A 26,566-nucleotide genomic window follows, 5' to 3' on the forward strand; every position below is an offset into this window, starting at 1 on the left:
AACATCCTCATCACTCAGTAACATCCCTCCCTCATCTCAGTAACATCCTCATCACTCAGTAACATCCTCATCACTCAGTAACATCCTCATCACTCAGTAACATCCTCATCACTCAGTAACATCCCTCATCACTCAGTAACATCCTCATCACTTCAGTAACATCCTCATCACTCAGTAACATCCTCATCACTCAGTAACATCCCTCATCACTCAGTAACATCCTCATCACTCAGTAACATCTCAGTAACATCCCTCATCATCAGTAACATCCCTCATCACTCAGTAACATCCCTCATCACTCAGTAACATCCTCATCACTCAGTAACATCCCTCATCACTCAGTAACATCCTCATCACTCAGTAACATCCCTCATCACTCAGTAACATCCTCATCACTCAGTAACATCCTCGTCACTCAGTAACATCCCTCATCTTCAGTAACATCCCCTCATCACTCAGTAATATCCTCATCACTCAGTAACATCCCCTCATCACTCAGTAACATCCTCATCATATCTCAGTAACATCCCTCATCACTCAGTAACATCCCTCATCACTCAGTAACATCCTCATCACTCAGTAACATCCCTCATCACTCAGTAACATCCCTCATCACTCAGTAACATCCCCTCATCACTCAGTAACATCCCTCATCACTCAGTAATCCTCATCATCAGTCATCCTCATCACTCAGTAACATCCTCATCACTCAGTAACATCCCCTCATCACTCAGTAACATCCCCTCATCACTCAGTAACATCCTCATCATCATCTCATCAGTAACATCCTCATCACTCAGTAACATCCCTCATCACTCAGTAACATCACAGTAACATCCCTCATCCCTCAGTAACATCCCTCATCACTCAGTAACATCCCCTCATCACTCAGTAACATCTCATCACTCTCAGTAACATCCCCTCATCACTCAGTAACATCCCTCATCACTCAGTAACATCCCTCATCACTCAGTAACATCCCTCATCACCTCTAAACAAACTGTCTGGACCAGTAATACCAGACAGCATGGTCACAGTGTTCTGGTGACTGTCTGGACCAGTAATACCAGACAGCATGGTCACAGTGTTCTGGTGACTGTCTGGACCAGTAATACCAGACAGCATGGTCACAGTGTTCTAGTGACTGTCTGGACCAGTAATACCAGACAGCATGGTCACAGTGTTCTGGTGACTGTCTGGACCAGTAATACCAGACAGCATGGTCACAGTGTTCTGGTGACTGTCTGGACCAGTAATACCAGACAGCATGGTCACAGTGTTCTGGTGACTGTCTGGACCAGTAATACCAGACAGCATGGTCACAGTGTTCTAGTGACTCAACAGACACCGTTCCTTTCACACAACAGACACCGTTCCTTTCCCACAACAGACACCGTTCCTTTCCCACAACACAACAGACACCGTTCCTTTCCCACAACACAACAGACACCGTTCCTTTCACACAACAGACACCGTTCCTTTCCCACAACAGACACCGTTCCTTTCCCACAACAGACACCATTCCTTTCCCACAACAGACACCGTTCCTTTCCCACAACAGACACCATTCCTTTCCCACCCCACAACAGACACCGTTCCTTTCCCACAACAGACACCATTCCTTTCCCACCCCACAACAGACACCATTCCTTTCCCACCCCACAACAGACACCATTCCTTTCCCAAAACAGACACCGTTCCTTTCCCACAACAGACACCGTTCCTTTCCCACAACAGACACCATTCCTTTCCCACCCCACAACAGACACCATTCCTTTCCCACCCCACAACAGACACCATTCCTTTCCACCACACAACAGACACCGTTCCTTTCCCAAAACAGACACCGTTCCTTTCCCACAACAGACACCATTCCTTTCCCACCCCACAACAGACACCATTCCTTTCCCACCCCACATCAGACACCATTCCTTTCCCACAACAGACACCGTTCCTTTCCCACAACAGACACCGTTCCTTTCCCACAACAGACAGACACCGTTCCTTTCCCACCACACAACAGACACCGTTCCTTTCCCACCCCACAACAGACACCGTTCCTTTCCCACAACAGACACCGTTCCTTTCCCACCACACAACAGACACCGTTCCTTTCCCACAACAGACACCGTTCCTTTCCCACAACAGACACCGTTCCTTTCCCACAACAGACACCGTTCCTTTCCCACAACAGACACCGTTCCTTTCCCACAACAGACACCGTTCCTTTCCCACCCCACAACAGACACCGTTCCTTTCCCACCACAGACACCGTTCCTTTCCCACAACAGACACCGTTCCTTTCCCACAACAGACACCGTTCCTTTCCCACCACACAACAGACACCGTTCCTTTCCACACAACAGACACCATTCCTTTCCCACAACAGACACCGTTCCTTTCCCACAACAGACACCGTTCCTTTCCCACAACAGACACCGTTCCTTTCCCACAACAGACACCGTTCCTTTCCCACAACAGACACCGTTCCTTTCCCACAACAGACACCATTCCTTTCCCACAACAGACACCATTCCTTTCCCACAACAGACACCGTTCCTTTCCCACAACAGACACCGTTCCTTTCCCACAACAGACACTGTTCCTTTCCCACAACAGACACCGTTCCTTTCCCACAACAGACACCGTTCCTTTCCCACAACAGACACCGTTCCTTTCCCACAACAGACACCGTTCCTTTCCCTCCACACAACAGACACCGTTCCTTTCCCACAACAGACACCGTTCCTTTCCCACAACAGACACCGTTCCTTTCCCACAACAGACACCGTTCCTTTCCCACCACACAACAGACACCATTCCTTTCCCACCACACAACAGACACCATTCCTTTCCCTCCCACACAACAGACACCATTCCTTTCCCACCACACAACAGACACCATTCCTTTCCCACCACACAACAGACACCATTCCTTTCCCTCCACACAACAGACACCGTTCCTTTCCCACCACAGACACCGTTCCTTTCTCCACACAACAGACACCGTTCCTTTTCCCACAACAGACACCGTTCCTTTTTTCACAGACACCGTTCCTTTCCCACAACACAACAGACACCATTCCTTTCCCACCACACAACAGACACCATTCCTTTCCCTCCACACAACAGACACCGTTCCTTTTCCACCACAGACACCGTTCCTTTCTCACACACAACAGACACCGTTCCTTTCCCACAACTGACACCGTTCCTTTCCCACCACAGACACCATTCCTTTCCCTCCACACAACAGACACCGTTCCTTTCCCACAACACAACAGACACCATTGCTTTCCCACAACACAACAGACACCATTCCTTTCCCACCACACAACAGACACCGTTCCTTTCCACCACACAACAGACACCGTTCCTTTCCCACAACACAACAGACACCATTCCTTTCCCACCACACAACAGACACCATTCCTTTTCCACACAACAGACACCATTCCTTTCCCACAACACAACAGACACCGTTCCTTTCCCACCACACAACAGACACGTTCCTTTCCACCACACAACAGACACCGTTCCTTTCCCACAACACAACAGACACCGTTCCTTTCCACCCCACAACAGACACGTTCCTTTCCCACCACACAACAGACACCGTTCCTTTCCCACAACAGACACCGTTCCTTTCCACCACACAACAGACACCGTTCCTTTCCCACCACACAACAGACACCGTTCCTTTTCCCACAACAGACACCGTTCCTTTCCCACCACACAACAGACACCGTTCCTTTCCCACCACACAACAGACACCGTTCCTTTCCCACAACAGACACCGTTCCTTTCCCACCACACAACAGACACCGTTCCTTTCCCACCACACAACAGACACCGTTCCTTTCCCACCACACAACAGACACCGTTCCTTTCCCACAACAGACACCGTTCCTTTTCCACACAACAGACACTGTTCCTTTCCACAACACAACAGACACCGTACCTTTCCCACAACACAACAGACACCGTTCCTTTCCCACAACACAACAGACACCGTTCCTTTCCCACAACACAACAGACACCGTTCCTTTCCCACAACACAACAGACACCGTTCCTTTCCCACAACACAACAGACACCGTTCCTTTCCCACCACACAACAGACACCGTTCCTTTCCCACAACACAACAGACACCGTTCCTTTCCCTCCACACAACAGACACCGTTCCTTTCCCTCCACACAACAGACACCGTTCCTTTCTCACCACACAACAGACACCGTTCCTTTCCCTCCACACAACAGACACCGTTCCTTTCTCCACACAACAGACACCGTTCCTTTCCCTCCCACAACAGACACCGTTCCTTTCCCACCAACAGACACCGTTCCTTTCCCACCACACAACAGACACCGTTCCTTTCCCTCCACACAACAGACACCGTTCCTTTCCCACCACACAACAGACACCGTTCCTTTCCCACCACACAACAGACACCGTTCCTTTCCCTCCACACAACAGACACCGTTCCTTTCTCACCACACAACAGACACCGTTCCTTTCCCTCCACACAACAGACACCGTTCCTTTCCCACAACAGACACCGTTCCTTTCCCTCCACACAACAGACACCGTTCCTTTCTCACCACACAACAGACACCGTTCCTTTCCCACCACACAACAGACACCGTTCCTTTCCCACAACAGACACGTTCCTTTCCCTCCACACAACAGACACCGTTCCTTTCTCACCACACAACAGACACCGTTCCTTTCCCACCACACAACAGACACCGTTCCTTTCCCTCCACACAACAGACACCATTCCTTTCCCACAACAGACACCGTTCCTTTCCCACAACAGACACCGTTCCTTTCCACAACACAACAGACACCGTTCCTTTCCCACCCCACAACAGACACCATTCCTTTCACCACAACAGACACCGTTCCTTTCCCACAACAGACACCGTTCCTTTTCAACACAACAGACACCGTTCCTTTCCACAACAGACACCGTTCCTTTCCCACAACAGACACCATTCCTTTCCCACAACAGACACCATTCCTTTCCACCAACAGACACCGTTCCTTTCCCACAACAGACACCATTCCTTTTCCCACAACAGACACCATTCCTTTCCCACAACAGACACCGTTCCTTTCCCACAACAGACACCGTTCCTTTCCCACAACAGACACCGTTCCTTTCCCACAACAGACACCGTTCCTTTCCACAACAGACACCGTTCCTTTCCCACAACAGACACCGTTCCTTTCCCACAACAGACACCGTTCCTTTCCCACAACAGACACCGTTCCTTTCCCACAACAGACACCGTTCCTTTCCACAACAGACACCGTTCCTTTCCCACAACAGACACCGTTCCTTTCCCACCAACAGACACCGTTCCTTTCCCACAACAGACACCACCGTTCCTTTCCCACAACAGACACCGTTCCTTTCCCACAACAGACACCGTTCCTTTCCCACAACAGACACCGTTCCTTTCCCACCACAGACACCGTTCCTTTCCCACAACAGACACCGTTCCTTTCCCACAACAGACACCGTTCCTTTCCCACAACAGACACCGTTCCTTTCCCCAACACCGTTCCTTTCCCACAACACAACAGACACCGTTCCTTTCCCACAACACAACAGACACCGTTCCTTTCCCACAACACAACAGACACCGTTCCTTTCCCACCACACAACAGACACCGTTCCTTTCCCACAACACAACAGACACCGTTCCTTTCCCACCACACAACAGACACCGTTCCTTTCCCACCCCACAACAGACACCGTTCCTTTCCACCACACAACAGACACCGTTCCTTTCCCACAACAGACACCATTCCTTTCCCACAACAGACACCGTTCCTTTCCCACAACAGACACCGTTCCTTTCCCCAACACAACAGACACCGTTCCTTTCCCACCACACAACAGACACCGTTTCTTTCCCACAACAGACACCGTTCCTTTCCCACAACAGACACCGTTCCTTTCCCACAACAGACACCGTTCCTTTCCCACAACAGACACCGTTCCTTTCCCACCACACAACAGACACCGTTCCTTTCCCACAACAGACACCGTTCCTTTCCCACCACACAACAGACACCGTTCCTTTCCCACAACAGACACCATTCCTTTCCCACAACAGACACCGTTCCTTTCCCACAACACAACAGACACCGTTCCTTTCCCACAACAGACACCATTCCTTTCCCACAACAGACACCGTTCCTTTCCCACAACACAACAGACACCGTTCCTTTCCCACAACAGACACCGTTCCTTTCCCACAACAGACACCGTTCCTTTCCCCAACAGACACCGTTCCTTTCCCACAACAGACACCGTTCCTTTCCCACAACAGACACCGTTCCTTTCCTACAACACAACAGACACCATTCCTTTCCCACCACACAACAGACACCATTCCTTTCCCACCACACAACAGACACCGTTCCTTTCCCACCACAGACACCGTTCCTTTCCCACAACACAACAGACACCATTCCTTTCCCACCACACAACAGACACCGTTCCTTTCCCACCACACAACAGACACCGTTCCTTTCCCCAACAGACACCGTTCCTTTCCCACAACAGACACCGTTCCTTTCCCACAACAGACACCGTTCCTTTCCCACAACAGACACCGTTCCTTTCCCACCACACAACAGACACCGTTCCTTTCCCACAACACAACAGACACCGTTCCTTTCCCACCACACAACAGACACCATTCCTTTCCCACAACAGACACCATTCCTTTCCCCCCACAGACACCGTTCCTTTCCCACAACAGACACCATTCCTTTCCCACCCCACAACAGACACCGTTCCTTTCCCACCACACAACAGACACCATTCCTTTCCCACAACAGACACCGTTCCTTTCCCACAACAGACACCGTTCCTTTCCCACAACAGACACCGTTCCTTTCCCACAACAGACACCATTCCTTTCCCACAACAGACACCGTTCCTTTCCCACAACAGACACCGTTCCTTTCCCACAACAGACACCGTTCCTTTCCCACAACAGACACCGTTCCTTTCCCACCACAGACACCGTTCCTTTCCCACAACAGACACCGTTCCTTTCCCACAACAGACACCGTTCCTTTCCCACAACAGACACCGTTCCTTTCCCACAACACAACAGACACCGTTCCTTTCCCACAACACAACAGACACCGTTCCTTTCCCACAACAGACACCGTTCCTTTCCCACAACAGACACCGTTCCTTTCCCACAACACAACAGACACCGTTCCTTTCCCACAACAGACACCGTTCCTTTCCCACAACACAACAGACACCGTTCCTTTCCCACCACAGACACCGTTCCTTTTTCCCACCACAGACACCGTTCCTTTCCCACAACAGACACCGTTCCTTTCCCACAACAGACACCATTCCTTTCCCACCACAGACACCGTTCCTTTCCCACAACAGACACCGTTCCTTTCCCACAACACAACAGACACCGTTCCTTTCCCACCCCAGACACCGTTCCTTTCCCACAACAGACACCGTTCCTTCCCACAACACAACAGACACCATTCCTTTCCCACCACAGACACCGTTCCTTTCCCACAACAGACACCGTTCCTTTCCCACAACACAACAGACACCGTTCCTTTCCCACAACAGACACCGTTCCTTTCCCACAACACAACAGACACGTTCCTTTCCCACCCCAGACACCGTTCCTTTCCCACAACAGACACCGTTCCTTTCCCACAACACAACAGACACCGTTCCTTTCCCACCACAGACACCGTTCCTTTCCCACAACAGACACCATTCCTTTCCCACCACACAACAGACACCATTCCTTTCCCACCACACAACAGACACCATTCCTTTCCCTCCACACAACAGACACCGTTCCTTTCCCACCACACAACAGACACCGTTCCTTTCTCACCACACAACAGACACCGTTCCTTTCCCACAACACAACAGACACCGTTCCTTTCCCTCCACACAACAGACACCATTCCTTTCCCTCCACACAACAGACACCGTTCCTTTCCCTCCACACAACAGACACCGTTCCTTTCTCACCACACAACAGACACCGTTCCTTTCCCTCCACACAACAGACACCGTTCCTTTCCCACAACAGACACCATTCCTTTCCCACAACAGACACCGTTCCTTTCCCACAACAGACACCATTCCTTTCCCACAACAGACACCGTTCCTTTCCCACCACACAACAGACACCGTTCCTTTCCCTCCACACAACAGACACCATTCCTTTCCCACAACAGACACCGTTCCTTTCCCACCACACAACAGACACCGTTCCTTTCCCACAACAGACACCATTCCTTTCCCACAACAGACACCGTTCCTTTCCCACAACAGACACCATTCCTTTCACACAACAGACACCGTTCCTTTCCCTCCACACAACAGACACCGTTCCTTTCCCACAACAGACACCATTCCTTTCCCACAACAGACACCGTTCCTTTCCTCAACACAACAGACACCGTTCCTTTCCCACAACAGACACCGTTCCTTTCCCACCACACAACAGACACCGTTCCTTTCCCACAACAGACACCGTTCCTTTCCCACCACACAACAGACACCGTTCCTTTCCCACAACAGACACCGTTCCTTTCCCACAACAGACACCGTTCCTTTCCCACAACACAACAGACACCGTTCCTTTCCCACAACAGACACCATTCCTTTCCCACAACAGACACCATTCCTTTCCCACAACACAACAGACACCGTTCCTTTCCCACAACAGACACCGTTCCTTTCCCACAACAGACACCGTTCCTTTCCCACAACACAACAGACACCGTTCCTTTCCCACAACACAACAGACACCGTTCCTTTCCCACAACAGACACCGTTCCTTTCCCACAACACAACAGACACCGTTCCTTTCCCACAACAGACACCGTTCCTTTCCCACAACAGACACCGTTCCTTTCCCACAACACAACAGACACCGTTCCTTTCCCACCACACAACAGACACCGTTCCTTTCCCACCACACAACAGACACCGTTCCTTTCCCACCACAGACACCGTTCCTTTCCCACAACACAACAGACACCGTTCCTTTCCCACCACACAACAGACACCGTTCCTTTCCCACAACAGACACCGTTCCTTTCCCACAACAGACACCGTTCCTTTCCCACAACAGACACCGTTCCTTTCCCACAACAGACACCATTCCTTTCCCACAACAGACACCGTTCCTTTCCCACAACAGACACCATTCCTTTCCCACCCCACAACAGACACCATTCCTTTCCCACCCCACAACAGACACCGTTCCTTTCCCACAACAGACACCGTTCCTTTCCCACAACAGACACCATTCTTTCCCACCCCACAACAGACACCGTTCCTTTCCCACCCCACAACAGACACCGTTCCTTTCCCACAACAGACACCGTTCCTTTCCCACAACAGACACCGTTCCTTTCCCACCACACAACAGACACCATTCCTTTCCCACAACAGACACCGTTCCTTTCCCACAACAGACACCGTTCCTTTCCCACAACAGACACCGTTCCTTTCCCACAACAGACACCGTTCCTTTCCCACAACAGACACCGTTCCTTTCCCACAACAGACACCGTTCCTTTCCCACAACAGACACCGTTCCTTTCCCACAACAGACACCGTTCCTTTCCCACAACAGACACCGTTCCTTTCCCACAACAGACACCGTTCCTTTCCCACAACAGACACCGTTCCTTTCCCACCACACAACAGACACCGTTCCTTTCCCACAACACAACAGACACCGTTCCTTTCCCACCACACAACAGACACCATTCCTTTCCCACAACAGACACCGTTCCTTTCCCACAACAGACACCGTTCCTTTCCCACAACACAACAGACACCGTTCCTTTCCCACCACACAACAGACACCGTTCCTTTCCCACAACACAACAGACACCGTTCCTTTCCCACCACACAACAGACACCGTTCCTTTCCCACAACACAACAGACACCGTTCCTTTCCCACAACAGACACTGTTCCTTTCCCTCCACACAACAGACACCGTTCCTTTCCCTCCACACAACAGACACCGTTCCTTTCCCACCACACAACAGACACCGTTCCATTCCCACAACACAACAGACACCGTTCCTTTCCCACAACAGACACCGTTCCTTTCCCTCCACACAACAGACACCGTTCCTTTCACACAACAGACACCGTTCCTTTCCCACAACACAACAGACACCGTTCCTTTCCCACAACAGACACCGTTCCTTTCCCTCCACACAACAGACACCGTTCCTTTCCCACCACACAACAGACACCGTTCCTTTCCCACCACACAACAGACACCGTTCCTTTCCCACAACAGACACCGTTCCTTTCCCACCACACAACAGACACCGTTCCTTTCCCTCCACACAACAGACACCGTTCCTTTCCCACAACACAACAGACACCGTTCCTTTCCCACAACAGACACCGTTCCTTTCCCACAACAGACACCGTTCCTTTCCCACAACAGACACCGTTCCTTTCCCACAACAGACACCGTTCCTTTCCCTCCACACAACAGACACCGTTCCTTTCCCACCACACAACAGACACCGTTCCTTTCCCACCACACAACAGACACCGTTCCTTTCCCACAACACAACAGACACCGTTCCTTTCCCACAACACAACAGACACCGTTCCTTTCCCACCACACAACAGACACCGTTCCTTTCCCACCACACAACAGACACCGTTCCTTTCACACAACAGACACCGTTCCTTTCCCACAACAGACACCGTTCCTTTCCCACAACACAACAGACACCGTTCCTTTCCCACAACAGACACCGTTCCTTTCCCTCCACACAACAGACACCGTTCCTTTCCCACAACAGACACCGTTCCTTTCCCACAACAGACACCGTTCCTTTCCCTCCACACAACAGACACCGTTCCTTTCCCACAACAGACACCGTTCCTTTCCCACCACACAACAGACACCGTTCCTTTCCCACAACAGACACCGTTCCTTTCCCTCCACACAACAGACACCGTTCCTTTCCCACAACAGACACCGTTCCTTTCCCACAACAGACACCGTTCCTTTCCCACCACACAACAGACACCGTTCCTTTCCCACAACAGACACCGTTCCTTTCCCTCCACACAACAGACACCGTTCCTTTCCCACAACAGACACCGTTCCTTTCCCACAACACAACAGACACCGTTCCTTTCCCACAACACAACAGACACCGTTCCTTTCCCTCAACAGACACCGTTCCTTTCCCACCACACAACAGACACCGTTCCTTTCCCACAACACAACAGACACCATTCCTTTCCCACCACACAACAGACACCATTCCTTTCCCTCCACACAACAGACACCATTTCTTTCCCTCCACACAACAGACACCATTCCTTTCCCACCACACAACAGACACCGTTCCTTTCCCTCCACACAACAGACACCGTTCCTTTCCCACAACAGACACCGTTCCTTTCCCACCACACAACAGACACCGTTCCTTTCCCACAACACAACAGACACCATTCCTTTCCCACAACAGACACCGTTCCTTTCCCACAACAGACACCGTTCCTTTCCCACAACACAACAGACACCGTTCCTTTCCCACAACACAACAGACACCGTTCCTTTCCCACAACACAACAGACACCGTTCCTTTCCCACAACAGACACCGTTCCTTTCCCACAACAGACACCGTTCCTTTCCCACAACAGACACCGTTCCTTTCCCACAACAGACACCGTTCCTTTCCCACCACACAACAGACACCGTTCCTTTCCCACAACAGACACCGTTCCTTTCCCACAACACAACAGACACCGTTCCTTTCCCACAACAGACACCGTTCCTTTCCCACCACACAACAGACACCGTTCCTTTCCCACAACAGACACCGTTCCTTTCACACAACACAACAGACACCGTTCCTTTCCCTCCACACAACAGACACCGTTCCTTTCCCACAACAGACACCGTTCCTTTCCCACCACACAACAGACACCGTTCCTTTCCCTCCACACAACAGACACCGTTCCTTTCCCACCACACAACAGACACCGTTCCTTTCCCTCCACACAACAGACACCGTTCCTTTCCCTCCACACAACAGACACCATTCCTTTCCCACCACACAACAGACACCGTTCCTTTCCCACAACAGACACCGTTCCTTTCTCACCACACAACAGACACCGTTCCTTTCCCTCCACACAACAGACACCATTCCTTTCCCACAACAGACACCGTTCCTTTCCCACCACACAACAGACACCGTTCCTTTCCCTCCACACAACAGACACCGTTCCTTTCCCACAACAGACACCGTTCCTTTTCCCTCCACACAACAGACACCGTTCCTTTCCCACCACAGACACCATTCCTTTCCCACCACAGACACCGTTCCTTTCCCACAACAGACACCGTTCCTTTCCCACAACACAACAGACACCATTCCTTTCCCACCACACAACAGACACCATTCCTTTCCCACCACACAACAGACACCATTCCTTTCCCACCACACAACAGACACCATTCCTTTCCCACCCCAGACACCGTTCCTTTCCCACAACAGACACCGTTCCTTTCACACAACACAACAGACACCGTTCCTTTCCCACCACAGACACCGTTCCTTTCCCACAACAGACACCGTTCCTTTCCCACAACAGACACCATTCCTTTCCCACCACACAACAGACACCATTCCTTTCCCACAACAGACACCATTCCTTTCCCACCACACAACAGACACCATTCCTTTCCCACCACACAACAGACACCATTCCTTTCCCACCCCACAACAGACACCATTCCTTTCCCACCCCAGACACCATTCCTTTCACACAACAGACACCGTTCCTTTCCCACCCCAGACACCGTTCCTTTCCCACAACAGACACCGTTCCTTTCCCACAACAGACACCGTTCCTTTCCCACAACAGACACCGTTCCTTTCCCACAACACAACAGACACCGTTCCTTTCCCACCACACAACAGACACCGTTCCTTTCCCACAACAGACACCGTTCCTTTCCCACAACACAACAGACACCGTTCCTTTCCCACAACAGACACCGTTCCTTTCCCACAACACAACAGACACCGTTCCTTTCCCACAACAGACACCGTTCCTTTCCCACAACAGACACCGTTCCTTTCCCACAACAGACACCGTTCCTTTCCCACAACAGACACCGTTCCTTTCCCTCCACACAACAGACACCGTTCCTTTCCCACAACACAACAGACACCGTTCCTTTCCCACCACACAACAGACACCATTCCTTTCCCACAACAGACACCATTCCTTTCCCACCACACAACAGACACCATTCCTTTCCCCAACAGACACCGTTCCTTTCCCACAACAGACACCGTTCCTTTCCCACAACACAACAGACACCGTTCCTTTCCCACAACACAACAGACACCGTTCCTTTCCACAACAGACACCGTTCCTTTCCCACAACAGACACCGTTCCTTTCCCACAACAGACACCGTTCCTTTCCCACAACAGACACCGTTCCTTTCCCACAACAGACACCGTTCCTTTCCCACAACAGACACCGTTCCTTTCCCACAACAGACACCGTTCCTTTCACACAACAGACACCGTTCCTTTCCCACAACAGACACCGTTCCTTTCACACAACAGACACCGTTCCTTTCCCACAACACAACAGACACCGTTCCTTTCCCTCCACACAACAGACACCGTTCCTTTCCCTCCACACAACAGACACCGTTCCTTTCCCACAACAGACACCGTTCCTTTCCCACAACACAACAGACACCGTTCCTTTCCCACAACAGACACCGTTCCTTTCCCACAACAGACACCGTTCCTTTCCCACAACACAACAGACACCGTTCCTTTCCCACAACAGACACCGTTCCTTTCCCACAACAGACACCGTTCCTTTCCCACAACAGACACCGTTCCTTTCCCACAACACAACAGACACCGTTCCTTTCCCACAACAGACACCGTTCCTTTCCCACAACAGACACCGTTCCTTTCACACAACAGACACCATTCCTTTCACACAACAGACACCGTTCCTTTCCCACAACAGACACCGTTCCTTTCCCACAACAGACACCGTTCCTTTCCCACAACAGACACCGTTCCTTTCCCACAACACAACAGACACCGTTCCTTTCACACAACAGACACCGTTCCTTTCCCACAACAGACACCATTCCTTTCACACAACAGACACCGTTAATTTCCCACAACAGACCATTCCTTACACACAACTGACAGCATGTCTGTTTGGGGGATCCCTCCTTACCTTGACAGCCACCAGCATGGTATCCTTGGTGGGGATCAGGTTGTAGCACTCAGCCAGGAAGACCTTCCCGAACGCCCCCTCTCCCAGCTCCCTCTTCAGGAGGATGTCCCTGCGCTTAATGTGCTGTATGTCTGGGGACAAACACACAGACAGAGTGAGTCTGGAGGGGACAAACACACACAGACAGAGTGAGTCTGGAGGGAGGGGGACAAACACACAGAAAGAGTGAGTCTGATGGGAGGGGGACAAACACACAGACAGAGTGAGTCCGGAGGGACAAACACAGACAGACAGAGTGAGTCTGGAGGGGACAAACACACACAGACAGAGTGAGTCTGGAGGGGACAAACACACACAGACAGAGTGAGTCTGGAGGGAGGGGGACAAACACACACAGACAGAGTGAGTCTGGAGGGAGGGGGACAAACACACAGACAGAGTGAGTCTGGAGGGGACAAACACACACAGACAGAGTGAGTCTGGAGGGGACAAACACACACAGACAGAGTGAGTCTGGAGGGGACAACACACACAGACAGAGTGAGTCTGGAGGGGGGGGGACAAACACACAGACAGAGTGAGTCTGGAGGGAGGGGGACAAACACACACAGACAGAGTGAGTCTGGAGGGGACAAACACACAGACAGAGTGAGTCTGGAGGGGACAAACACACACAGACAGAGTGAGTCTGGAGGGAGGGGGACAAACACACACAGACAGAGTGAGTCTGATGGGAGGGGGACAAACACACAGACAGAGTGAGTCTGGAGGGACAAACACACACAGACAGAGTGAGTCTGGAGGGAGGGGGGACAAACACACAGACAGAGTGAGTCTGGAGGGGACAAACACACACAGACAGAGTGAGTCTGGAGGGAGGGGGACAAACACACACAGACAGAGTGAGTCTGGAGGGAGGGGGACAAACACACACAGACAGAGTGAGTCTGGAGGGGACAAACACACACAGACAGAGTGAATCTGGAGGGAGGGGGGACAAACACACAGACAGAGTGAGTCTGGAGGGGACAAACACACAGACAGAGTGAGTCTGGAGGGAGGGGGACAAACACACAGACAGAGTGAGTCTGGAGGGGACAAACACACAGACAGAGTGAGTCTGGAGGGAGGGGGACAAACACACACAGACAGAGTGAGTCTGGAGGGGACAAACACACACAGACAGAGTGAGTCTGGAGGGGACAAACACACAGACAGAGTGAGTCTGGAGGGAGGGGGACAAACACACACAGACAGAGTGAGTCTGGAGGGGACAAACACACACAGACAGAGTGAGTCTGGAGGGGACAAACACACACAGACAGAGTGAGTCTGGAGGGAGGGGGACAAAACACACAGACAGAGTGAGTCTGATGGGAGGGGGACAAACACACAGACAGAGTGAGTCTGGAGGGGACAAACACACACAGACAGAGTGAGTCTGGAGGGGACAAACACACACAGACAGAGTGAGTCTGGAGGGAGGGGGACAAACACACACAGACAGAGTGAATCTGGAGGGAGGGGGACAAACACACAGACAGAGTGAGTCTGGAGGGGACAAACACACAGACAGAGTGAGTCTGGAGGGAGGGGGACAAACACACACAGACAGAGTGAGTCTGGAGGGAGGGGGACAAACACACACAGACAGAGTGAGTCTGGAGGGACAAACACACACAGACAGAGTGAATCTGGAGGGAGGGGGACAAACACACAGACAGAGTGAGTCTGGAGGGGACAAACACACAGACAGAGTGAGTCTGGAGGGAGGGGGGACAAACACACAGACAGAGTGAGTCTGGAGGGGACAAACACACAGACAGAGTGAGTCTGGAGGGAGGGGGACAAACACACAGACAGAGTGAGTCTGGAGGGGACAAACACACACAGACAGAGTGAGTCTGGAGGGGACAAACACACAGACAGAGTGAGTCTGGAGGGAGGGGGACAAACACACACAGACAGAGTGAGTCTGGAGGGGACAAACACACACAGACAGAGTGAGTCTGGAGGGGACAAACACACACAGACAGAGTGAGTCTGGAGGGAGGGGGACAACACACACAGACAGAGTGAGTCTGATGGGAGGGGGACAAACACACAGACAGAGTGAGTCTGGAGGGGACAAACACACACAGACAGAGTGAGTCTGGAGGGGACAAACACACACAGACAGAGTGAGTCTGGAGGGAGGGGGACAAACACACACAGACAGAGTGAATCTGGAGGGAGGGGGACAAACACACAGACAGAGTGAGTCTGGAGGGGACAAACACACAGACAGAGTGAGTCTGGAGGGAGGGGGACAAACACACAGACAGAGTGAGTCTGGAGGGGACAAACACACAGACAGAGTGAGTCTGGAGGGAGGGGGACAAACACTCAGACAGAGTGAGTCTGGAGGGGACAAACACACACAGACAGAGTGAGTCTGGAGGGGACAAACACACAGACAGAGTGAGTCTGGAGGGAGGGGGACAAACACACACAGACAGAGTGAGTCTGGAGGGGACAAACACACACAGACAGAGTGAGTCTGGAGGGGACAAACACACAGACAGAGTGAGTCTGGAGGGAGGGGGACAAACACACAGACAGAGTGAGTCTGGAGGGAGGGGGACAAACACACACAGACAGAGTGAGTCTGGAGGGGACAAACACACACAGACAGAGTGAGTCTGGAGGGGACAAACACACAGACAGAGTGAGTCTGGAGGGAGGGGGACAAAACACACAGACAGAGTGAGTCTGGAGGGAGGGGGACAAACACACACAGACAGAGTGAGTCTGGAGGGGACAAACACACACAGACAGAGTGAGTCTGGAGGGGACAAACACACAGACAGAGTGAGTCTGGAGGGAGGGGGACAAACACACACAGACAGAGTGAGTCTGGAGGGAGGGGGACAAACACACACAGACAGAGTGAGTCTGGAGGGAGGGGGACAAACACACACAGACAGAGTTAGTCTGGAGGGAAGGGGGACAAACACACACAGACAGAGTGAGTCTGGAGGGAGGGGGGACAAACACACAGACAGAGTGAGTCTGGAGGGAGGGGGACAAACACACAGACAGAGTGAGTCTGGAGGGAGGGGGACAAACACACACAGACAGAGTGAGTCTGATGGGAGGGGGACAAACACACACAGACAGAGTGAGTCTGGAGGGGACAAACACACACAGACAGAGTGAATCTGGAGGGAGGGGGACAAACACACAGACAGAGTGAGTCTGGAGGGGACAAACACACAGACAGAGTGAGTCTGGAGGGAGGGGGACAAACACACAGACAGAGTGAGTCTGGAGGGGACAAACACACAGACAGAGTGAGTCTGGAGGGAGGGGGACAAACACTCAGACAGAGTGAGTCTGGAGGGGACAAACACACACAGACAGAGTGAGTCTGGAGGGGACAGACACACAGACAGAGTGAGTCTGGAGGGAGGGGGACAAACACACACAGACAGAGTGAGTCTGGAGGGGACAAACACACACAGACAGAGTGAGTCTGGAGGGGACAAACACACAGACAGAGTGAGTCTGGAGGGAGGGGGACAAACACACACAGACAGAGTGAGTCTGGAGGGAGGGGGACAAACACACACAGACAGAGTGAGTCTGGAGGGGACAAACACACACAGACAGAGTGAGTCTGGAGGGGACAAACACACAGACAGAGTGAGTCTGGAGGGAGGGGGACAAACACACACAGACAGAGTGAGTCTGGAGGGAGGGGGACAAACACACACAGACAGAGTGAGTCTGGAGTCTGGGGACAAACACACAGACAGAGTGAGTCTGGAGGGGGACAAACACACAGACAGAGTGAGTCTGGAGGGAGGGGGACAAACACACACAGACAGAGTGAGTCTGGAGGGAGGGGGACAAACACACACAGACAGAGTGAGTCTGGAGGGAGGGGGACAAACACACACAGACAGAGTTAGTCTGGAGGGAGGGGGACAAACACACACAGACAGAGTGAGTCTGGAGGGAGGGGGACAAACACACAGACAGAGTGAGTCTGGAGGGAGGGGGACAAACACACAGACAGAGTGAGTCTGGAGGGAGGGGGACAAACACACACAGACAGAGTGAGTCTGATGGGAGGGGACAAACACACACAGACAGAGTGAGTCTGGAGGGGACAAACACACAGACAGAGTGAGTCTGGAGGGAGGGGGACAAACACACAGACAGAGTGAGTCTGGAGGGAGGGGGACAAACACACACAGACAGAGTGAGTCTGGAGGGAGGGGGACAAACACACAGACAGAGTTAGTCTGGAGGGAGGGGGACAAACACACACAGACAGAGTGAGTCTGGAGGGAAGGGGGACAACACACACAGACAGAGTGAGTCTGGAGGGAGGGGACAAACACACACAGACAGAGTGAGTCTGGAGGGGACAAACACACACAGACAGAGTGAGTCTGATGGGAGGGGGACAAATAGTGGTGGTGCTGTCTGATACAGAGTGGTGGTGGTGCTGTCTGATATAGAGGGTGGTGCTGTCTGAATAGAGTGGTGGTGCTGTCTGATATAGAGTGGTGGTGGTGCTGTCTGATATAGAGTGGTGGTGCTGTCTGATATAGAGTGGTGGTGGTGCTGTCTGATATAGAGTGGTGGTGGTGCTGTCTGATATAGAGTGGTGGTGCTGTCTGATATAGAGTGGTGGTGCTGTCTGATATAGAGTGGTGGTGCTGTCTGATATAGAGTGGTGGTGCTGTCTGATATAGAGTGGTGGTGCTGTCTGATGTAGAGTGGTGGTGCTGTCTGATATAGAGTGGTGGTGCTGTCTGATATAGAGTGGTGGTGCTGTCTGATATAGAGTGGTGGTGCTGTCTGATATAGTGGTGGTGGTGCTGTCTGATATAGAGTGGTGGTGCTGTCTGATATAGAGTGGTGGTGCTGTCTGATATAGAGTGGTGGTGCTGTCTGATATAGAGTGGTGGTGCTGTCTGATATAGAGTGGTGCTGTCTGATATAGTGTGGTGGTGCTGTCTGATATAGAGTGGTGGTGCTGTCTGATATAGAGTGGTGGTGCTGTCTGATATAGAGTGGTGGTGGTGCTGTCTGATATAGAGTGGTGGTGCTGTCTGATATAGAGTGGTGGTGCTGTCTGATATAGAGTGGTGGTGGTGCTGTCTGATATAGAGTGGTGGTGGTGCTGTCTGATGTAGAGGGGTGGTGCTGTCTCATATAGAGTGGTGGTGCTGTCTGATATAGAGTGGTGGTGCTGTCTGGTATAGAGTGGTTGTGCTGTCTGATATAGAGTGGTGGTGCTGTCTGATATAGAGTGGTGGTGCTGTCTGATATAGAGTGGTGGTGCTGTCTGATATAGAGTGGTGGTGCTGTCTGATATAGAGTGGTGGTGCTGTCTGATATAGAGTGGTGGTGCTGTCTGATATAGAGTGGTGGTGCTGTCTGATATAGAGTGGTGGTGCTGTCTGATATAGAGTGGTGGTGCTGTCTGATATAGAGTGGTGGTGCTGTCTGATATAGAGTGGTGGTGCTGTCTGATATAGAGTGGTGGTGCTGTCTGATATAGAGTGGTGGTGCTGTCTGATATAGAGTGGTGGTGCTGTCTGATATAGAGTGGTGGTGCTGTCTGATATAGAGTGGTGCTGTCTGATATAGAGTGGTGCTGTCTGATAGTGGTGGTGCTGTCTGTGTAGGTGGTGCTGTCTGATATAGAGTGGTGGTGCTGTCTGATATAGAGTGGTGGTGCTGTCTGATATAGAGTGGTGGTGCTGTCTGATATAGAGTGGTGGTGCTGTCTGATATAGAGTGGTGCTGTCTGATATAGAGTGGTGGTGCTGTCTGATATAGAGTGGTGCTGTCTGATATAGAGTGGTGCTGTCTGATATAGTGTGGTGGTGCTGTCTGATATAGAGTGGTGCTGTCTGATATAGAGTGGTGCTGTCTGATATAGAGTGGTGGTGCTGTCTGATATAGAGTGGTGGTGCTGTCTGATATAGAGTGGTGCTGTCTGATATAGAGTGGTGGTGCTGTCTGATATAGAGTGGTGGTGCTGTCTGATATAGAGTGGTGGTGCTGTCTGATATAGAGTGGTGGTGCTGTCTGATATAGAGTGGTGGTGCTGTCTGATATAGAGTGGTGCTGTCTGATATAGAGTGGTGGTGCTGTCTGATATAGAGTGGTGGTGCTGTCTGATATAGAGTGGTGGTGCTGTCTGATATAGAGTGGTGGTGCTGTCTGATATAGAGTGGTGGTGCTGTCTGATATAGAGTGGTGCTGTCTGATATAGAGTGGTGGTGCTGTCTGATATAGAGTGGTGGTGCTGTCTGATATAGAGTGGTGCTGTCTGATATAGAGTGGTGGTGCTGTCTGATATAGAGTGGTGGTGCTGTCTGATATAGAGTGGTGGTGCTGTCTGATATAGAGTGGTGGTGCTGTCTGATATAGAGTGGTGCTGTCTGATATAGAGTGGTGGTGCTGTCTGATACAGAGTGGTGGGGCTGTCTTATATAGAGTGGTGGGGCTGTCTGATATAGAGTGGTGGTGCTGTCTGATATAGAGTGGTGCTGTCTGATATAGAGTGGTGGTGCTGTCTGATATAGAGTGGTGGTGATGTCTGATATAGAGTGGTGCTGTCTGATATAGAGTGGTGGTGCTGTCTGATAGAGTGGTGGTGCTGTCTGATGTAGAGTGGTGCTGTCTGATATAGAGTGGTGGTGCTGTCTGATATAGAGTGGTGGTTCTGTCTGATGTAGAGTGGTGGTGCTGTCTGATATAGAGTGGTGCTGTCTGATATAGAGTGGTGGTGCTGTCTGATATAGAGTGGTGGTGCTGTCTGATATAGAGTGGTGGTGGTGCTGTCTGATATAGAGTGGTGGTGGTGCTGTCTGATATAGAGTGGTGGTGCTGTCTGATGTAGAGTGGTGGTGCTGTCTGAGCCCTATTCCTAGTGTGGTGGTGCTGTCTGATATAGAGTGGTGGTGCTGTCTGATATAGAGTGGTGGTGCTGTCTGATATAGAGTGGTGGTGCTGTCTGATATAGAGTGGTGGTGCTGTCTGACCAGAGTGGTATTCCTACTGATATAGAGTGGTGGTGTTGTCTGATATATAGTGGTGGTGTTGTCTGATATAGAGCCCTATTCCTACTGTCTGATACCAGAGTGGTATTGCTGTCTGATATAGAGTGGTGGTGTTGTCCCTATTGGTGCTGTCTGACCAGAGCCCTATTCCTACTGATATAGAGTGGTGGTGCTGTCTGATATAGTGTGGTGGTGCTGTCTGACCAGAGTGGTGCTGTCTGATATAGAGTGGTGCTGTCTGATACCAGAGTGGCCCTATTCTGATGTTGAGTGGTGATGCCCTATTCCTACTGTCTGACCAGAGTGGTGCCCTATTCCTACTGTCTGATACCAGAGTGGTGCTGTCTGATATAGAGTGGTGCTGTTGATATAGAGTGGTGGTGCTGTCTGATATAGAGTGGTGATGTCTGATATAGAGTGGTGCCCTATTCCTACTGTCTGATATAGAGTGGTGCTGTCTACTGATATGACCAGTGCTGTCTGATATCCTGGTGGTGCTGTCTGATATAGTGTTGTGGTACTGTCTGATGTAGAGTGGTGGTGCTGTCTGATATAGTATTGGTGCTGTTGACCAGAGCCCTATTCCTGCTGTCTGATATAGTGTGGTGGTGCTGTCTGATGTAGAGTGGTGGTACTGTCTGATATAGAGTGCCCTGGTGGTGCTGTCTGATATAGAGCCCTGGTGCTGTCTGATATGACCAGTGGTGCTGTCTGATATAGAGTGGTGGTACTGTCTGATAGAGCCCTATTCCTGCTGTCTGACCAGAGTATTCCTGCTGTCTGACCAGAGTGGTGGTGCTGTCTGATATAGAGTGGTGGTGCTGTCTGATATAGAGTGGTGGTGTTGTCTGATATAGAGTGGTGGTGCTGTCTGATGTAGAGTGGTTGCTACTGATATAGTGTGGTGGTGCTGTCTGATATAGAGTGGTGGTGCTGTCTGATACCAGTGGTGCTGTCTGATATAGAGTGGTGCTGTCTGATATAGAGTGGTGCTGTCTGATATAGAGTGGTGGTGCTGTCTGATATAGGTGGTGGTGCTGTCTGATATAGAGTGGTGGTGGTGCCCTATATAGAGTGGTGCTGTCTGATATAGAGTGGTGGTGGTACTGTCTGATATAGAGTGGTGGTGGTGCTGTCTGATACCAGAGTGGTGGTGGTGCTGTCTGACCAGAGTGGTGCTGTCTATATAGAGTGGTGCTGTCTGATATAGAGTGGTGGTGCCCTGATATAGAGTGGTGGTGCTGTCTGATATAGAGTGGTGGTGCTGTCTGATATAGAGTGGTGGTGCTGTCTGAAACCAGAGTGGTGGTGCTGTCTGATATAGAGTGGTGGTGCTGTCTGATATAGAGTGGTGGTGCTATCTGATATAGAGTGGTGGTGCTGTCTAAACAAGATGATAAACTCGAATGGGACTATATTCCTACATAGTGTACTACTATAGACCAGAACCCTATTCCTACATAGTCACTACTATGACCAGAGCCCTATTCCCTATATAGTGCACTACTATAGACCAGAGCCCTATTCCTACATAGTGCACTACTGTAGACCAGAGCCCTATTCCTACATAGTGCACTAATTTAAACCAGAGCCCTATTCCTACATAGTGCACTACTTTAGACCAGAGCCCTATTCCCTACATAGTGCACTACTTTAAACCAGCGCCCTATTCCTACTGTTGACCAGGGCCCTATTCCTACTGTTGACCAGGGCCCTATTCCTACTGTTGACCAGGGCCCAATTCCTACTGTTGACCAGGGCCCAATTCCTACTGTTGACCAGGGCCCTATTCCTACTGTTGACCAGAGCCCTATTCCTACTGTTGACCAGAGCCCTATTCCTACTGTTGACCAGAGCACTATTCCTACTGTTGACCAGGGCCCTATTCCTACTGTTGACCAGGGCCCTATTCCTACTGTTGACCAGGGCCCTATTCCTACTGTTGACCAGAGCCCTATTCCTACTGTTGACCAGAGCCCTATTCCTACTGTTGACCAGAGCACTATTCCTACTGTTGACCAGAGCACTATTCCTACTGTTGACCAGGGCCCTATTCCTACTGTTGACCAGAGCCCTATTCCTACTGTTGACCAGGGCCCTATTCCTACTGTTGACCAGAGCACTATTCCTACTGTTGACCAGGGCCCTATTCCTACTGTTGACCAGAGCCCTATTCCTACTGTTGACCAGGGCCCTATTCCTACTGTTGACCAGAGCCCTATTCCTACTGTTGACCAGAGCCCTATTCCTACTGTTGACCAGAGCCCTATTCCTACTGTTGACCAGAGCCCTATTCCTACTGTTGACCAGAGCCCTATTCCTACTGTTGACCAGAGCCCTATTCCTACTGGGACCAGAGCCCTATTCCTACTGTTGACCAGAGAACTATTCCTACTGTTGACCAGGGCCCTATTCCTACTGTTGACCAGGGCACTACAGTCTACTGTTGACCAGGGCCCATTAGTTCTGGTCAAAAGTAAGTCCACTAGTTCTGGTAGGTTGTAATTTGGGCCTGTAATGACGTACCTCTGTAGAGCAGAGGCACTAAACCCCGCTCTGCATGAGGACAGTCTTTTAATGGAAAGATAACCAGCTGAGGAAGCAGATGGTGAATTCATCCTGAAGATAATACGCCACCCGCCTTTCATTTACAAACTCATATTTCAAAACTGGGAAATTATGTTTCCATTCATTCCAATGAGAGAGGAAGGGAGCTCAGCCAAACCAGTTTTATATAGGCCTTACGTTCCAAATGCTAAACTATTCCCTACATAGTGCACTGCTTTTGAAAAGAGCCCAGGAGGAGTGCACTATGAGGGAATAGGGGGTGCCATTTGGGACTCGCTTTTACTGTACTTATGCAGACGGATCAAAGAGTGTCTAAGATCAATACCCAGCATGCCCTGCTCTTCAGATAGCACATCACTGAGGAAAATGAGTGTCTAAGATCAATACCCAGCCTGCCCTGCTCTTCAGATAGCACATCACTGAGGAAAATGAGTGTCTAAGATCAATACCCAGCATGCCCTGCTCTTCAGATAGCACATCACTGAGGAAAATGAGTGTCTAAGATCAATACCCAGCATGCCCTGCTCTTCAGATAGCACATCACTGAGGAAAATGAGTGTCTAAGATCAATACCCAGCCTGCCCTGCTCTTCAGATAGCACATCACTGAGGAAAATGAGTGTCTAAGATCAATACCCAGCATGCCCTGCTCTTCAGATAGCACATCACTGAGGAAAATGAGTGTCTAAGATCAATACCCAGCCTGCCCTGCTCTTCAGATAGCACATCACTGAGGAAAATGAGTGTCTAAGATCAATACCCAGCGTGCTCTGCTCTTCAGATAGCACAGTATATAGGACTAGTCCACTACGTAGGGAACAGGGTGCCCTTTGGGATACAAACCTAACTCCCTGAGATCTGAGAGTCAGAAATAGAAAGGAAGGAATCAAGCATTAGTTCTGGTGAGAAACTAACTAACTGGGCCTCTGAATTAGTCTGGTGATTGTCAAAGTAACTAACTAACTGGGCCTCTGAATTAGTCTGGTGATTGGCAGAGTAACTAACTAACTGGGCCTCTGAATTAGTCTGGTGATTGGCAGAGTAACTAACTAACTGGGCCTCTGAATTAGTCTGGTGATTGGCAGAGTAACTAACTAACTGGGCCTCTGAATTAGTCTGGTGATTGGCAAAGTAACTAACTAACTGGGCCTCTGAATTAGTCTGGTGATTGGCAGAGTAACTAACTAACTGGGCCTCTGAATTAGTCTGGTGATTGGCAGAGAAACTAACTAACTGGGGCCTCTGAATTAGTCTGGTGATTGGCAGAGTAACTAACTAACTGGGCCTCTGAATTAGTCTGGTGATTGGCAGAGTAACTAACTAACTGGGCCTCTGAATTAGTCTGGTGATTGGCAGAGTAACTAACTAACTGGGCCTCTGAATTAGTCTGGTGATTGGCAGAGTAACTATCTAACTGGGCCTCTGAATTAGTCTGGTGATTGGCAGAGTAACTAACTAACTGGGCCTCTGAATTAGTCTGGTGATTGGCAGAGTAACTAACTAACTGGGCCTCTGAATTAGTCTGGTGATTGGCAGAGTAACTAACTAACTGGGCCTCTGAATTAGTCTGGTGATTGGCAGAGTAACTATCTAACTGGGCCTCTGAATTAGTCTGGTGATTGGCAGAGTAACTAACTAACTGGGCCTCTGAATTAGTCTGGTGATTGGCAGAGTAACTGACTAACTGGGCCTCTGAATTAGTCTGGTGATTAGCAGAGTAACTAACTAACTGGGTCTCTGAATTAGTCTGGTGATTGGCAGAGTAACTAACTAACTGGGCCTCTGAATTAGTCTGGTGATTAGCAGAGTAACTAACTAACTGGGCCTCTGAATTAGTCTGGTGATTGGCAGAGTAACTAACTAACTGGGCCTCTGAATTAGTCTGGTGATTGGCAGAGTAACTAACTAACTGGGCCTCTGAATTAGTCTGGTGATTGGCAGAGTAACTAACTAACTGGGCCTCTGAATTAGTCTGGTGATTGGCAGAGTAACTAACTAACTGGGCCTCTGAATTAGTCTGGTGATTGGCAGAGTAACTAACTAACTGGGCCTCTGAATTAGTCTGGTGATTGGCAGAGTAACTAACTAACTGGGCCTCTGAATTAGTCTGGTGATTGGCAGAGTAACTATCTAACTGGGCCTCTGAATTAGTCTGGTGATTGGCAGAGTAACTAACTAACTGGGCCTCTGAATTAGTCTGGTGAATGGCAGAGTAACTGACTAACTGGGCCTCTGAATTAGTCTGGTGATTGGCAGAGTAACTAACTAACTGGGGCCTCTGAATTAGTCTGGTGATTGGCAGAGTAACTAACTAACTGGGGCCTCTGAATTAGTCTGGTGATTGGCAGAGTAACTAACTAACTGGGGCCTCTGAATTAGTCTGGTGATTGGCAGAGTAACTAACTAACTGGGCCTCTGAATTAGTCTGGTGATTGGCAGAGTAACTAACTAACTGGGCCTCTGAATTAGTCTGGTGATTGGCAGAGAAACTAACTAACTGGGGCCTCTGAATTAGTCTGGTGATTGGCAGAGTAACTAACTAACTGGGCCTCTGAATTAGTCTGGTGATTGGCAGAGTAACTAACTAACTGGGCCTCTGAATTAGTCTGGTGATTGGCAGAGTA

At 50.5% G+C, this 26,566-nt stretch overlaps 1 pseudogene; it reads right to left on the reverse strand.

Moving 5' to 3' along the window:
* LOC127924117 (NT-3 growth factor receptor-like) overlaps positions 1–26,566 on the reverse strand; it is a 65,498-nt pseudogene that overhangs the window by 36,300 nt on the left and 2,632 nt on the right.

The sequence above is a fragment of the Oncorhynchus keta genome, unplaced genomic scaffold (genome assembly GCF_023373465.1).
Source record: "Oncorhynchus keta strain PuntledgeMale-10-30-2019 unplaced genomic scaffold, Oket_V2 Un_contig_3684_pilon_pilon, whole genome shotgun sequence".
In the NCBI taxonomy this organism is placed as follows: domain Eukaryota; kingdom Metazoa; phylum Chordata; class Actinopteri; order Salmoniformes; family Salmonidae; genus Oncorhynchus; species Oncorhynchus keta.